A 16,647-nucleotide genomic window follows, 5' to 3' on the forward strand; every position below is an offset into this window, starting at 1 on the left:
TTGAAATTATCCGTTATAGCATCTCAGGCAGAATATCCGAGTTTCCGAGTACGGATTCCTGGGCAAGTTGGTGTCGCAGTCTTTTCTCTCCGTGTTTGTATGAGCTGTGAATTTTTCAGCGTTTTTGGCAGCTCCGACGCATCCAAGAGGCCAGCGTTTCTCAAATGTCAAGGTTCTCAAGGGGTCCGTGAGAGCACTTCATTTGGTCCGCAAGTACTTGCTCAACGCTGCCCCCACCCTTTCCCCTTCTTGTTAAACCTTCCTGCCAACGGAAAAAAAAAAAGGAAAAACCGCTTTTCCGCGTGGCACGTACGCTTAACTGAGTTCTCCGCGTAGCGGGTGTTCTAAAGTCTGGTTTTTGCGCAACACTGCAAGGGGGGAGTAGAAATAGGTGCACGGACGATTGGCGCTGCAAGAGTATCTTGTTTGACAATATGTATCAGCATTCTTCGCTGTGGAAGAGAAAGACAGAGAGGGAGCTCTATAACGTGAACAGGTGAGGTCAGCCCTGCTGGTGGTAGGGCTTGCTACGCCATATGGGATTGACTATACAGTGATGTGCGGGAATGTAGGAAGTTGCGGGGACAGCAGTGAAAAGGCAAACAAAAAACATTTAAAATTACATATAAGGAGATGCTGCAAGGAAAATTTGGACAGAACCAAAATATAAAAGAAAAATTGTAAAGATAATCGCTGAATCTAAATATAAAGAAAATGTCGCAAAGAATGGAAAAAAACACCGAACAAGAAAAAGAAAAGTACGAAGATAGCAGCGCGAACGAGTATATATATCTTGAGCGAGTCGCACTGTAGTAGATCTAAAGAGATTTTCTAGTTCAGAGTACCGTGGGAACCGAGCAAAATTTTAGCTCACTAGAAACTATAGTCACTGTTGGCCCAGGGTATAAGAAAATGACAGAGGTCAAGCCTGCCGCCAAGTCGTACGCGACACAGGGAGCTAGCTGCAGTTGTCCCCACCTCTTTTGCCAGCTCAGAAAGGGACCCCGGCACGCTCATGGTCGAGAACCAGTGCAATAGACCAATAAATATCCGGCAGTTTAATATCGCCAGCCAGCGTAAGCCTGGTTGCACGGAAAGAAAACGTGTGTGCGCTTGCGCAAGTCTTGAGAGCCATAACTGGGAGGCCTGTACCTGGAGGCAACCGATCGCACGGAGCGCGGAACGCGATGTAGTGTGTCTAGTTTCCAAGCTTTCGTGTTGCTACGCACGCCAGGTGTCAGCCACGCCAGGTGTCAGGACATGCCCTACTGGTTTGCTGTGCCTTCTCATAGAGGGCGATGGTAGGTTTGAGGCACGGCATTTGGAAAATCTATAGAAATCCAGCCATATACAGCTACGCTGTAAAAAGCTGTTTATTTGAACACCATCTGATATTTCTCCATGACTGGGGTAGACTTGCGTTAGTACTCTCTACGACGTGGGGCCCACGCTCATACCCAACAAGTGCGCCCACCGCATAGGGTGCCACTCGAGCTGGGTAAGAACTCCGGTCAAGCTAAGAGCCGTAAGCAAAACTTCATTCTGAAAGAGTGGCTGGAAATGACGCGTTTTTACAACGTTAATTTAGTGCTTCAATTAATGGCGACAATAGAGTAAGGCTTACAGTACTCTTTTTATGGTAAAATTAAGTGCTGTCGAAAGGAAAATCGAAAGGAAAATCGAGTAAGGTTTAGAATACATTTGCCGTAGCATTTCACGTTTTCCAACGCTAATTCAGTACTTCGGCAAGTGCTGCAATCGACTAAAATTTACAGCCGCCTTAACATTTCGCGCCTCGAAATGATAATTTAACACTGCAGTTAAATGCGATGTTCTAGTATAAGGTTTAGAATAGGCTCTTTACTTTAGCATTGTGCTTTTCCAACTCTAATTTAGAAGTGTAATGAAATGCCATGATCGAGGGAGGTCAAACAGAGGCTCTTTTAACGAAGCTTGTATTTGTCGGGCAGTTCACCTTCTAGAGCGGCATGGGTAGGCCACGCGTGGTTCGCTCCCCAGAAGAGCACGCAGACATTGAAGATTGTAAACGTTCCTGATAACCGCAAAAGGGTGGCCTACAATAACGTGCACCAAGAATTTGCATTTTAGTTTTAGTAGACCGATGGTTTTGTCTTTTCATTTCGGCCATTACCGTTTGATTTTGGCAGAAGTGTTTTCGTTTTCGATTTTGGTCCTTTTCGTTTTCACTGAGGTCAAGCTTTGCGTGCACCCCTGTTTCCAGGGGGAAGGGGTTATATTTTATTTTAGTATTCCGCGCTTTTTTCCCGCCGTGGTAATTTCGGAGTGGCACGAGCACCGTACAGTAGCACAGTCCGAGTAGCATAGTAATTTCTGAGTAGCAGCTAGAAAGTGAAGTACATGAGTGGCCCATAAACACTGCCGCCACTGCAGGTAACGGAACCCGCTAGCCCACAGGCCGCGGTGGGTTGCCAGGAACGGGATGGCGTTGTGCTGGAGGTATTTCGGGACGTACGCACAACCCTATTGAAAATGTGGAGTTGATGGAATCCATCAAAAATCAGCATGGTGGATTATGGTAATGGAATTAATGATGGCATGATGGCAGATGACTGCATGCTGGCAGGGTGATGGATGATGGCAGATGACTGCATGCTGGCAGGGTGATGGATGACGGCATGCGTCGGTAGCTGATGGCAATGGTAGCGTCGATGCTGGCAGCTCGGGTGACAGTATGACGGCAGATATGCGAAATTGCAAAAAATGATGACGACATGAAAAGGAAAGATGCTATGCAATGCTAATTAAAAACTGGTTTCATTTTTTGCGAATAAATTTATAAAATAAGATTTGCAACAAATAAGTAAGCTTGCATATGCGTTTTGCTCTGTCCAGTCATGTCGTGATCATTTTTCTGCTATCCTGCTACAGTGATCTGAAAACTTAACCATTTTATGAGAGCTTAGATGTGTGTGCTGGGGTGCTTAAAAATATTACACAAAACAAACTTGGTTTTAACGTTGAATATATTATCATTAAATATCAAATACGGTGACTATCTTCGAACAGGTGGGCAGCTGAAAAGAAAAAAAAACTGAGTTACACACTAAAGCTTATACAATCCAGATCAACTCAAAACAAATGTATATTCACATTTCACATACCTCCTTAAACATCGAGATGGTCACTCCGATGTGGTCCCTTGCTTCTGCCCTTCCTCTTTGCCATAAAAACAGAAAGCCTGCAGAAAAAGAACATTTTCAACAAATTAAGTGGAAACCATCCTGCCAGGACTCCCTTCAGGTCATGGAAAGGTGCTCTTGACCGGCACTGCTCTAAAAGGCATCGCATGGTGGCAATGCCTTTCCCGGGAAAGGATTTTAGTAAGATGCAAGCGTGCATGCATGCAACCGAGAATTTCAAGAGAACATGCGTTAGCAGCAGGTGGGAAAGAAGCAAAACACCCTCATCTAGAAGAATTCTATGCTCAAAGCGCAGCCAGCGAATACCAGGCGCAAAAAAATGTAGCTTCAGGCGAGTGTGTTGAAGGTTAGGAACACGTTAAATTGAAAAGTGAAGAAGACCAAATGACATTAACCTGGTTGGATGCATTGAAGCGACGAAAAGAAACGCACACAGTCTTGAGATGAAAGTGCAGACTAAACAAACGCTTGCAAAAACATCAGCAAACTTGTGATGAATTTAGAGAAAGTTCAATACTATGAGGACAACCGAGCTGTGCAAGCACTAAAGACCCTTTCGGAAGCCGCACAAGAAGGAGAACGGGTGTGCCAAATTTGCCATGGAACAGATTATCAATAGTGATAAGGCGCGCTAACTAGACAGGAACCCACGTTGCGGCAAAGTGTTGTGGAAGGCGACTTCTTGTGAAGGATACGAGCATGTGAGGGGCAAAAAACTGCTGAAGCTGCCGTGTCAAAGCACACTAAAAATCTTGTCGGACCTTCTGCAAGAGACTCGAGTAATAAACCTAATAAAGGAACGGCTTCAAGTGGAGGGACAAAGCTTGCGGTCACTAAAAGAACCATACTGCAGCCTGATTACTGACGAAATGTCAATACAGGAAAAAGTAATTTATGGCTGCCAAGTCGACATATTTTCGGCCTTGATATAAGCTGTGAACCTTGAACTGGTGGTGCCACTGAATTAGCCTGCAGGCTCCTTTGGTTTGTCCTGCGGGGGCTTTCCACGGCTGACGTTATCCCCTTAGGGTATTTTTTTACCGGGAACAGGAAGCATGACCGGCTCCGTAACCTGAATTTTAGTGTGCTCAACTGTGTAAGAGGTAGGGTTCTTCATTATCCGTATTGTCACAGACAGCCACCAGACAAACAGCGCCATGTTCCTAGGCATGTCGGTTGACAACACACTACAACATCAGCATGTTTTGCTACATCCAGCGCGGCAAAATGACCCATCGTTCCTTTTATTTGACCAAACCACCTCATTAAGAACCTTAGAACAAATTTTCTAGAGAGAGAGAGGGGGATGTTTGATGGAATGCAGAAAGTTAGGGACTGTTTTGTTCTCAAGGCCCTCTTTAAGATCCAATAAAAGTTGTCACTTTTGAACCCAGTTTGGCTCCTAAGCTGATCACACATTGAGCCGAACCTGGAAAAAATTAAGCTGTCCCACGCCACCTTGATATTTTCGCCTGTCGTCATCAGCAGCCCCAAGTTCCTTCAGAAAAAGCCCAAAGGTCACGAATACGCTACAGAATCGAAAATTCCAGTAAAACAAGCTGAATAGTGCAATCCCATGTTAAGGACCATGCATCTACTCCACGTAAATATGTGATTGCAGCCTGTTCAGCAAGGTGTCTCAAGTGAAGCATGAAGCGCAATAACACAACCGCCCAACCAAGAACTGTAGCGCGGATGGCTGATTGTGTGGCCACTTTCCGAATTGACGCCACCGCATCACCGATAGCGTGCACCACAGGCGACGCGGCGGAGGAAAAGAGAGCTATCGTTCTCACAGGCGGAGAGGAGCATTTGGTGGGCTGCACGAAAAGGGGGATATCAAGCAGCTGTGTCACTTCTAAATGTTGCATCATGTGCATCCTAGTTCTCTTTTTTACTAAGAACTCCCAACTTCGTGCTTGTGTTTCAGCAGTCCAATGTACAATGGCAGCAAAGGTTCATGTTAAACAATACATAAAGACGTTAAATACAATACATCCAAATTCACTGATTCCAAACTCGGAGAGCAATGAATTGCTGAAATGAAGATGCCGACCAGCATATATATACAGTGCTATTGGAAGACCAAAGCACTGCACTCTCGGTCAAATTAGGCAAGTTCTGGTAACTGAATTTCACAGTGCACGTCATAGCATTGCACTACAATTGTATAGAACTAGGTGCTCACCTATTGTAACCAACCCGAAAAACAGCCAGTGACATCTGATGAGAGGTCCATCCAGATAGGTCCATCCACCAAGTAGGGCATGCCGGCTGATCTCCACTGCAAGGTGTAACAGTCAGTAGCCTGCAAAATAGAAGTGAGTGGCAAACAACAAGCAAGTTGCGTTAGCCTTAATCCTTCAAAGTTCTAAATGCGATATTAAGGTGTCGAGCAAGGTGTTCTTCACACTCCAAGCGAAAATATGAGAACGTTAAAATACCACATTACCTGGATGTAAGGATGGCCGAAATGACTATCACAGCATAGTGACAATGTCAACGATCAAGCTTCTAACTCAATTCTCTCTTTGGAAGTAGATGCCGTTCATTATGACCAGTTCATGTATGCGTAAAAAGGTGCCGAGATGAGCTCTCTCATTGCTATAAGGCAAATTGCTTCCACGATTCTGTGACAAAGCGCAGACCTAAATGATGATAACGTTGCCAACAATTAGGGAGTGCCTAGCGTTCCGTCCAGCCGGAATGCTAAAAACTGCTAAAGTTCCGTCCAGACTGAACGCCAAATCAAAACCAGCCAATTAGCCGCCATTTCTCATTCTGGGATTTGGTGTAGTGGTTCCGCGGCTGACTACGAACGTTGTAGGCCCTGGTTCGATTCTCGCACCATTTTTTTTTGTGTGTGTGTGTGTGGCCGTGGTTAGCGTTTTGTAACAGCAAAACTTCCCGCCCGCTTTACAATTCACGCGATGAGAGCAGTAGGTCTTGGTTTTTTACTCAAGCGGCCGAGCCGCACCCGCTCACTGGAGCCAAGGCCGACGTAGCCATCGCCAGTTACACCCAATCTCCTCTAATTATTACCAGTGATTAATGATTAACAGTGACTCTGGCTAGTCAGTGAGCGGAAGCGGTTTGGCCGGTTAGGTAAAAATCAAGACCGACTGCAATCGCTGAAATATTGTGAAGCGGGCGTCGGGTGGCGACTTGGAGATCTGTCCAGATTGAGCTAGAGTTAGTCCGATCATCTGTCATTATTAATAATGATTAATAATTATCAGTGATTCTGGCTAGTCAGTGAGCGGTAGCTGTTTTGCTGGATGGGTAAAAATCAAGAAAGACTGCTCTCAACGCGAGTTGTGTCTCCTCCGGACGGAACTTTAGTGACAGTTGCCGTTCCGTCTAGATGGAACGCTATACACAGCCTAACAATTCTGCCAAAGGAGGCTGGAAAGGCTGTGATGAACTGCTGAACAACAATACAAGTGAAGCAATTTTTTTTGTTTCTAAAGTCTCTTCTAGGTGATTGCAGCTTAAACCAGGTTCAATTCTTCTTCCCATGCAGTGCTTGAAGCCCACATGATGCGTCGGTGCATGTTTTCAGCTGGTACCGTCAATATCATGGCAACAATTTTTTTCCTTCAAAACATGAATCTAATTAGTCCTTAATAATGGCCGCGATGTCTTAGGGAAGCATAGGGAACCAGATTTAAGGTTGTGCTCACATTGACATCAAACCCATTGAAACGATTTTCAAAAATGATACACATTGGTATAGGCCGCAAAATTTGAAACATGACAATAATGCATTACTGCCAATAATGACAATAGCCAGTGCTTAAAAAATTATTGCGATGAGAAAGAGGTTATCCTCTTCTGAAAAATTAAGAAAAAACTTTCAGTGTGATCTAACCATCTAGAAAAGGCTGTTCTCCCATCTATTCTCTAGCGGCATATTTTCTAGAACTATATTTATTTACATCAAGTCGCGTTTTTAACAGAGTGTATTATTTGCTGTGCAATTATGTACACAAGCTACTAGAAAGAGACCTTCGGCCTTAACCAGTCCAGAGGAGACCCACTTTTTTTTTTTTTTGAAGCATTTGCTCTTGTGCGGGGTGCACTCATCCACAGAATGAGAGCCCAATACAAAATTTAACTGAGCAACACGCGTGGCCGCGAATTATTCGGAGACGGTAGTGAATGTTGCAGTGCTTAAACGCTCCCCACGTGCGGCCAGCATTGCTTATACCTCTGCACCAGACGCACGATACGCATGTAGTTTCGACGTGGTAGCAAATTCGGGTTGAATGAACGTTTTTGGTGCTACTGATGCACATGCACAAACATATATGCGATTATCGAACGATTGGAACACTCAAACATTCACTGCACATGCGGGGCTTGCGAGTGTGACGCCAATTTCAGCCATCGTACCCTCAATCTGAACGCAGAGAGCCTTGTTTGTACCAGTGCACTTTTCTGAGTGACCGCTTTGAAAAATGACAATCCCTGCAGTGTAGTGTAGACTGCTATGTGCCTCGGCTAAAAGTTACCTAAAGCGTACCACTCCAGTCCAGGTACGAAAAATGATGCGAAGAACAATTTGCAATTCCTTAAAAAGAACTACCCACCAAAAAAAAAAAAAAAAACTTGCGGACTCAACCTGGAGCGGTCGACCGCGCGTATTGGCGATCGGTTGTTGCGAGCACCAAACCGTTTAGCCAACGTAGCAGTATGGTCCTACTTCGCTCAACAAAAAGCCTACAAACGGCACAAACAATAGGGCTCTTCGATTTACAGACTCGAATTCACCGCGGATATTCCGCCGGAGTCCGATGATTCCCCGAAGCCATAAGGATACACAAGAAAATCGAATGCCTGACTGCTTTCAGGAAATCGGCGGTGAGTCCGGAACTGTAAATCGAACAGCCCTACTGTTTCTAGTCCCTCACGCAATATCCGCGGTCGAAAGGCAGATCTACGTAACCCTCAAAATCAGTCGCTGTCAAAAAACATTAGGGCTAACCGACGACGCAAACGTCTAACACGGAACGGAAGAGCCCTGCCCTGTTAAATACACAAGTAAAGTGCAAAAAGTTGACTAGTCACTTACCTTAAATCACAGGCGACATATCTTCGTCGAAACAATAATCCGCTGTCTTCAAAACAACCACAACAAAGCCACTCGACAAGCGCGTACAACTCCACCGTCTCGGCGGCCAGGAAGAAAGGAATGCGGCGGCGTGATGGCGTGGCGATGTTGCTGGATGGAGCAGTGGAGTACTGAGGCCGGGTTTCGGTTTCGGTTGTGCCTTGGTGTTTTCGTAACGCAGTTCATACACGGCGCGAAGTGAACAAAATGCGTCGAAACAAATTCTGGCTTGAACATAGACACATAAAGCAATGTAAATAGAAAGATAAGGTTGCCATACCCAGCAAAAAGTTGAGTTTGTTGGGCTATCCTGTATATGAGCGATTGAGTTGTGGAATAAACCTCCGACATCACTTTGGGAGAAATCACTTTTGGTTAAAAACTACCAAGAACAGGCACATTTTTCGTTTAAAAACAAATCATATCGTGCTGTCAGCAAAAAAAAAAAAAAAAAAAGAAACACACCACCGGAGGATCGAACCACCAACTTTGCAACAAAAAACGAGCGCGTTACCACTGCACCACCGCTACAATCGGAAGTCAAGTCCGAACAAGTGCCATTTAGTTGGTTTGTCAATCTAAATCGCCCATGAATGCATAAATATTGTGAGTTATGTTTACTGCTTCTCGTATATAACCCATTCCGGCAGTCATACCGCTTCTTGAGCACGCACCAGTCTCCGAAACGAGGCTGACCTTGAGAAGTGTAGCCAGCTATCTCAACCTAAAAGAGATATCGCACATCCCCGTTCTCCCCGACGAAAGCCAACGTAGCTATGAGTGAAATGGCATAGAGGGAAATGGCATGCGCGCCCGGAATTAAAATAATGTTGTGTAATAATACCGTGCTTAGATCTGTCTCAAGGCAGCTGATTACAACTAAGGAGGATCGGCGAAGCGCTAGACCCGTAGTCTGCCGCGTACAATTTAAGCCATGCCACGGACGGTTCTGTCCGCGGGCTCAGCGCAGCGAAAATGAACACGTACGGTTTGACGGTTTGACCCTGTCGCAGCGAAAAAAAGCTGCCCATGTTTTCAACGTAAGTGTCCGCACTGCCATCCTTACACCAAAAACGGCGAATAAAGGGCATACAGTTTCATACCAGCCCTCCAAGTTCTGGCTTAAAAACAAGAAGCGCTAATCAAAGTAGCTTTTCTCTAATATGCCAAGTTTTCAGCAGCACCTTATCAAAAATGCAGTTATTGTTTTTCTTCTCGAAATTCCCAATGCCACCGCTATGTTTCTGTTATTATATCAGTCCTTCGCTATCGAATGAATTTTGGCTTGCTGCCAGCATTCGTTCGGAAAATGCCTTTCCATCATCAGTACAGCAGTCAAGCTTGCCGTCACGCGAACATCTGCCGTCATCGCGCAGCGTGCGTGCCAAGTTTTCGTCAACACCTTTTCAAAAAGGCAGCTTTTGTAATTTTCTCGCAACGGTCAATGCCAGCTATGTTTCTGTTATTACAAGCGCTTCGCTCTCGTATAAGTTTTGGCTTTCTGCCGTCATTCATTCAGAAAATGCCTTTCCATCGTCAATTCGGCAGTCAAGCTTGCCGTCACGCAAACATCTGCCGCCATTGCGCCGCAAGCCTGCCAGCATGGAGGAAGGTGCTGGAAGGTGCTGAAAGGTGCTGGCAGGCATGCCATCATGCCTGCCAGCACCTTCCAGCGTCTCCTTCCAGCAGCTTCCATTACAGTTTCTTACGTACATCAAGCTTTCCAAGGCGACCATCAAACGCAATCAACCTTTCCAGCAATGAATCTTGATGGTTGGTTGATGGAATTTTCAACAGGGAAGCCAAATTATCGCTGGTGAAAGGCTCATATGACATTCTCTCGTAAGAGCGGCGCTAATTATCATACATAACAAACAAAGGGATGCATTCACACTGATCCTGCCAGTGATCGCGCGCACAACCGGACTGAAATGTGAGCACGCGCAGAGGGTTCGATCGGCTAGCCGGTCCGCAGTCTTGCCTTCACAGGCGAGCAAGAGTCGTGAGATTACGGCGGCACTTACTGCCGCGCTCCAGGCTTATCGCCGCTTCCCGCACGTTTAAAGTCCACTACCACCAATCGGACATTGTGAACGTGTGTGCAAACTCCAGCACCTTTGATGGCTCCGGCCAGGTGAATGCGCCATCCGGAAGCCGGGGAACATCCGGACGACGAGCGAACGGCGGGCATGAATGGGAAGAGACGGAGTACGGTCTCCCCCGAGGGTCGGCTCTGTGGGTGGTTTTGCGGCGTAGATGCAAGCGGTACTTTTCCGCGAGGGAGAAAGGGGGTAGGCACGCCGGTGGGCGTGCCTGGTGTTCTTCCGGTGCTGCCTCGAAGCTCAAGTGCCCCGCCGAGGAGTCACAACAAGAGCACGCTCCCTTTCAGCCGCCGACGACGCGCCGCGTCTGTTCTCTCCGCCTGGACCACCCCGCCGCGCTGCAAACTGCTGCCGAGGTCGTCCGAAGGCCAGGGCCCCCCACGCGTGCGGGTGTGCAGTGCGGCCAGAAGCGGTCAGCGATGAAGCGGCCGCCACGCCTACTGCATGGGTCTGCCGCTTGCGACGCGGCACGAAGCCCTTCTCTGCAGACAACACGCTCTCTATCCCCCTTTAGCCGCTTCCTTCCTGAAAGGTGCTTGCACCAGGCAGGGTGTCATGCAGGACCGACATGATTATGCACAAGTGGAAAGATGCTTGTTACCACGACTTTCCGCATTCGCAAGACTTTTTTAACTGACTCCGTTGCTCTCTTTGGGGCACGTGTTTCAATGGTGAAAATAGCAGCTGGTCCCAGCTGGTAGTGGGCTTTCAAAGTTCACCGTCATGCATTGGAGTGATATCTAATGGAGCAACGAGCCCATAATGGGTGATATGACGACAAACTTTGGGTGCACATGCAAATCTCCAATTTCACCGAATAACTATTAGCTGGCACCAGTTTCAGAAAAAAATCAGCATGTGGCCCAAAAGAAAACCGTAGGCAACGATTATCCTTGCACTTAATGTCTCCATCAAAGCATATATAGAGACTAGAAATACCCGCTCGTACAACTGCTTTTATGAATTAATTTTTCCCCTGCACTATAAAATCCTGGAACCAGCTTCCCCGGGACATCATCCTAGTTGCAAGCGACAATGAATTCCTGGTGGCTTTACGCAGTCATCTTGAATGCTAAAATTCGAACGCTATTCTTCCTAGCGTGCATTTCTGTTTTTGCATACTTGTTTTCTTTTATGCGTTAGTTAGTGCATATGTTTCTGCATACTTGTGTTACTTTGAATGCTGGGCAGTGTTAATTTTTATGCTACTTTTCATGCTGTCATTTGTTAATCTTTGTCTGTTATTTGTCTCCCTGTTCCTTGTTATTCTTTGTATCTTTCATTTTGTTGGCGCATTTCGTGTATGAAAATAGGTTTTTACCCCCCTACTGTCTGCTATTAGTTTCCCTGTTCCTTGTTATGTATTCTTTATAGCTTTCACTTTGTTGGCGCATTTCGTGTGTGAAAATGCGTTCTTACTCCCCTACTGTAATGCCCTCTGGGCAAAATGTAGGTATGTGAATAAATAAATAAAAATAAATAAATAAATAACGGTCGTTAAGTTTGAAAGCTCTGAAAAAAATGTGTGTAATATATATATATATATATATATATATATATATATATATATATATATATATATATATATATATATATATATATATATATATATATATATATATATATATATATATATATATATATAGCGAATCAGAATGGGAAATGAGGGGCTCGTTGAAAATAAGACAGAAATAAGATTTGGCAGTCAAGAAAACCTCGGAAAGCAAAGGGGAGGATGTGGTAGGTCATTGAAACAGATAAAGAATTTGGAAAGAAAGAAAGAAAGCGGAGAAAAAATACCCGCCAGCAGGGATCCGAACCCACGACCTCCGGAATACCAGACCGCACCGGAGATATATATATATATATATATATATATATATATATATATATATATATATATATATATATATATATATATATATATATATATATATATATATATATATATATAAGACAGAAATAAAGTTTGGCAGTCAAGAAAACCTCGGAAAGCAAAGGGGAGGATATGGTAGATCATTGAAATTGATAACGAATTTGGAAAGAAAGAAAGTGGAGAAAAAATGCCCGCCAGGTGGGATCCGAACCCACGACCTCCAGAATACCGGTCTGGTGCGATAACCACTACGCTACCGGCGGGGCTGTTTTCCCCCTCCACTTTCTAGGGCGTTTAGGTCAATGTAATTTTTCCTGTGCTTGTGGGTGGTAGACAGCGCCACTCCGACTTCGTGGGTTCGGATCCCACCTGGCGGGCATTTTTTCTCCACTTTCTTTCTTTCCAAATTCTTTATCAATTTTAATGATCTACCATATCCTCCCCTTTGCTTTCCGAGGTTTTCTTGACTGCCAAACTTTATTTCTGTCTCATTTTCGACGAGCCCCTCATTTCCTGTTCTGATTCGCTATATATATATATATATATATATATATATATATATATATATATATATATATATATATATATATATATATATATATATATATATATATAGGGTTTGGAAATGAGGGGCTCGTTAGGAAATACAGAAAGAAATGCCGGCAGTCTACAACGCCAAAGAAGGCATAGGGGAATGGTTAGACTATTTTTTACCGTTAGTGACGTTAAATTTTTTTTATTAATAATTACGTGAGAAAGAAAGAAAGAAAAACACGCGCCCAGAGTGGGGACCGAACCCACACCTTTCGATTAGATCTCGAATGCCTTACCAATTCGGCTATCTGGGCGACTGTGCTCTCCTTCACTTTCTGGGGTATTTATATTTACTACAACTGTATCTGACGCTTGAGGGTGGTAGCCAGCGCCACTCAGACTTCTTTCTTCTTTCTTTCTCACGTAATTATTAATAATAAAAAAAATGTAACGTCACTAACGGTAAAAAATAGTCTAACCATTCCCCTATGCCTTCTTTGGCGTTGTAGACTGCCGGCATTTCTTTCTGTATTTCCTAACGAGCCCCTCATTTCCAAACCCTATTATCGTGCGAAAGCTTAGCGAGGGCCTCGCTTCTGGCAGCCTTGATGCCAAGGTAGCATAAGAGGGTTTCCCGCCAGTTACCCGCTTATGACAGGCTGTAGACGTTCGCGTCACGCCCCGGGGGTTGAAAAGAAGGCCCTCTTCTCCCCGTGTAGTCTGAGTGTCGCTGGCTACCACCCTCAAGCGTCAGATACAGTTGTAGTAAATATAAATACCCCAGAAAGTGAAGGAGAGCACAGTCGCCCAGATAGCCGAATTGGTAAGGCATTCGAGATCTAATCGAAAGGTGTGGGTTCGGTCCCCACTCTGGGCGCGTGTTTTTCTTTCTTTCTTTCTCACGTAATTAATAATAAAAAAAATGTAACGTCACTAACGGTAAAAAATAGTCTAACCATTCCCCTATGCCTTCTTTGGCGTTGTAGACTGCCGGCATTTCTTTCTGTATATATATATATATATATATATATATATATATATATAGCGATTCAGAATGGGAAATGAGGGGCTCGTTGAATTAAGGAATTAAGACCGAACTAAGGGTTGGCAGTCAAGCAAACCTCGGAAAGCAAAGGGGACATTGCGGTAGGTCATAGAAACAGATGAAGAATTTTTTGAGACAGAAAGAAAGTGGTGAAAAAATGCCCGCCGGGTGGGATCCGAACCCACGACCTCCAGAATACGCGTCTGGTGCGATGACCACTACGCTACCAGCGGGGCTGTGTCCACTTTTATATATATATATATATATATATATATATATATATATATATATATATATATATATATATATATATATATATATATATATATATACAAGGTACTTGCCAAAGGTAATCGCTAACAGAAGTTGTGCAACCTTAGATTTCATTCAACCTAAAGAACAAGCAGGGTTTCGTAAAGGCTATTCAACAATGGACCATTTCACACGATCACTCAGGTGATAGAGAAGTGCGCTGAGTATACTGAACCCCTATATATAGCCTTCATAGATTATGAGAAGGCATTTGACTCGGTCGAAACCTCAGCAGTCATTCAGGCATTACGGAACCAGGGTGTAGACGAGCATTATGCAAGAATACCAGAGGATGTTTACAATGGGTCCACAGGCACCATCATCCTCCAAAGGAGAGCAGTAAAATACTTATAAGGAAGGGCGCCAGACAAGGAGACACAATCTCGCCAGTGTTATTCACAGCATGTTTAGAAGAAGTATTCAGAACATGGGATTGGGAACAGGTGGGAGTAAGGGTTAATGGAGAATACCTCAGTACTCTTAGATTTGCTGATGACGTTGCCTTGCTAAGTAACTCGGGGGACGAATTGCAAAACCTGCTTACCGCACTGGACAAACAGAGTAGAACCGTGCGCCTGAAAATTAATATGCGCAAAACTAAAGTAATGAACAATAACCTCGGGACAGCGCAGCGGTTTGAGATAGGTGGCGAGGAATTGTAAAAGTGGTAAGCGAATATATCTGCTTAGGCCAAGTTGTGACCCCGGACCCCAACCATGAGGCAGAGATAATTAGAAGGATAAGAATGGGGCGGAGTGCATTCGTCAGACATTCTCAGATAATGAATGGCAGCCTACCATTCTCCCTGAAGAAGAAAGTGTATGACAGCTGCATCTTACCGGTACTCACCTACGGGGAAGAAACTTGGAGGCTCACTAAGAGAGTTCAACTTAAATTGAGGACGACTCAGCGAGCAATGGAATGGAAGATGATAGGTGTAACATAAAAGGACAAGAGAGCGGAGTGGGTCAGGGAACAAACACGTGTTAAGGACATGTCAGTAGAAATTAAGAAGAAGAAATGGACATGGGCAGGGCATGTAATGCGAAGGCAAGATAACCGTTGGTCATTAAGGGTAACAGAGTGGATCTCTAGAGAAGGCAAGCGTAGCAGGGGGCGGCAGAAAGTTAGATGGGCAGATGAGATCAAGAAGTTTGCGGGGATAAATTGGTTGCTGTTAGCACAGGACCGGGTTATTTGGAGATTAATGGGAGAGACGGAGAGACCTTTGCCGTGCAGTGGGCGTAGATAGGCTGGTAATGATGATATATATATATATATATACATATATATACAGAAAGATAGGTCGGCAGTCTACAACGCCAAAGAAGGCGTAGGGGTGTTGTTAAGCTCTTTTTTTTACTACGATTAGTTAAGTTAACATTTTTTAAACAAACGTAAGAAAGAAAGAAAAACACGCGCCCAGAGTGTGGACCGAACCCACGCCTTTCGATTAGATCTCGAATGCCTTACAGAGTTGGTAAGGCATTCGAGATCTAATCGAAAGGCGTGGGTTTGGTCCCCACTCTGGGCGCGTGTTTTTCTTTCTTTCTTTCTTTCTTACGTTTGTTTAAAAAATGTTAACTTAACTAATCGTAGTAAAAAAAAGAGCTTAACAACACCCCTACGCCTTCTTTGGCGTTGTAGACTGCCGACATATCTTTAGCTGTATGTCCTCAACGAGCCCCTCATTTCCTAACTATATATATATATATATATATATATATATATATATATATATATATATATATATATATATATATATATATATATATATATATATATATATATACACAAAGTAGAAGTACGCTCTTCGGAGACTTTATTTCCAACGTTTCGACCTGAGACAGGTCGAAACTAAGGACTCCACTTCACGACTATATATATATATATATATATATATATATATAGGGAGTAGTAGAACTTTGAAGATGGTAGAGAACACAAGAGAAGAAAAACTTCGAACAAGGTAAAAGCACGATTGTGGCCTACGTTTCAGCAAAGAGAACTTGCTTTCCTCAGGGTTAGGATATAGTTAGGATATTAGGATATATATATAGTTAGGACATGAGGCCAACATGGCCGCTCTCCATGGCCAGCTCCAACCGCCAATTCGCAACCTAACACGCGGGAACGGTATACACTTGCGACGTAACGGCGGGGTTCTCAATACATTGGATTCAATGGGAGGTATGCCGGCACCGGCCAAAAACAACGTAACAGCCAGGAAAACGCAGTACCCGGGAGCGCAACAGCGGGGTTCTACTGTATATATACTGTAAACGAGAAGAAATCCTGACGGAGGCTTGCCCCAAGCCGAAACGTTAATAAGCTTTCGTTCGTCATCCGTTAGTCTTTTCGTTTACAGCACATTTTTACCGGTCCCATCGTACCTTATAGGGCGGCACGCAATGTTCAAGAGCTGCGAAACAGCACTGAAAACTGACGAGAAATCAGGAAGACCTTCAACGAGCTCAATTCCC

The 16,647-nt window shown here is 44.3% G+C and overlaps 1 long non-coding RNA gene and 1 other non-coding gene across 2 annotated transcripts; both read right to left on the minus strand.

Moving 5' to 3' along the window:
* Window positions 1-2,503: 2,503 nt before the first annotated feature.
* Window positions 2,504-8,431, minus strand: LOC144155078 (uncharacterized). Its single transcript, XR_013319502.1, has 4 exons — window positions 8,257-8,431; window positions 5,371-5,490; window positions 3,144-3,220; window positions 2,504-3,056 (listed from the first exon to the last, which is right to left on the minus strand). It is a non-coding gene; the product is annotated as an uncharacterized LOC144155078 (long non-coding RNA).
* A 5,581-nt stretch (window positions 8,432-14,012) lies between these two features.
* On the minus strand, window positions 14,013-14,085 carry Trnat-cgu (transfer RNA threonine (anticodon CGU)). The gene has a single exon. It is a non-coding gene; the product is annotated as a tRNA-Thr (tRNA).
* Between the last annotated feature and the right edge of the window lie 2,562 nt (window positions 14,086-16,647).

This window comes from Haemaphysalis longicornis, unplaced genomic scaffold (genome assembly GCF_048455015.1).
Source record: "Haemaphysalis longicornis isolate Haplotype H1 unplaced genomic scaffold, Haemaphysalis longicornis Haplotype H1 scaffold_1, whole genome shotgun sequence".
Classification (NCBI taxonomy): domain Eukaryota; kingdom Metazoa; phylum Arthropoda; class Arachnida; order Ixodida; family Ixodidae; genus Haemaphysalis; species Haemaphysalis longicornis.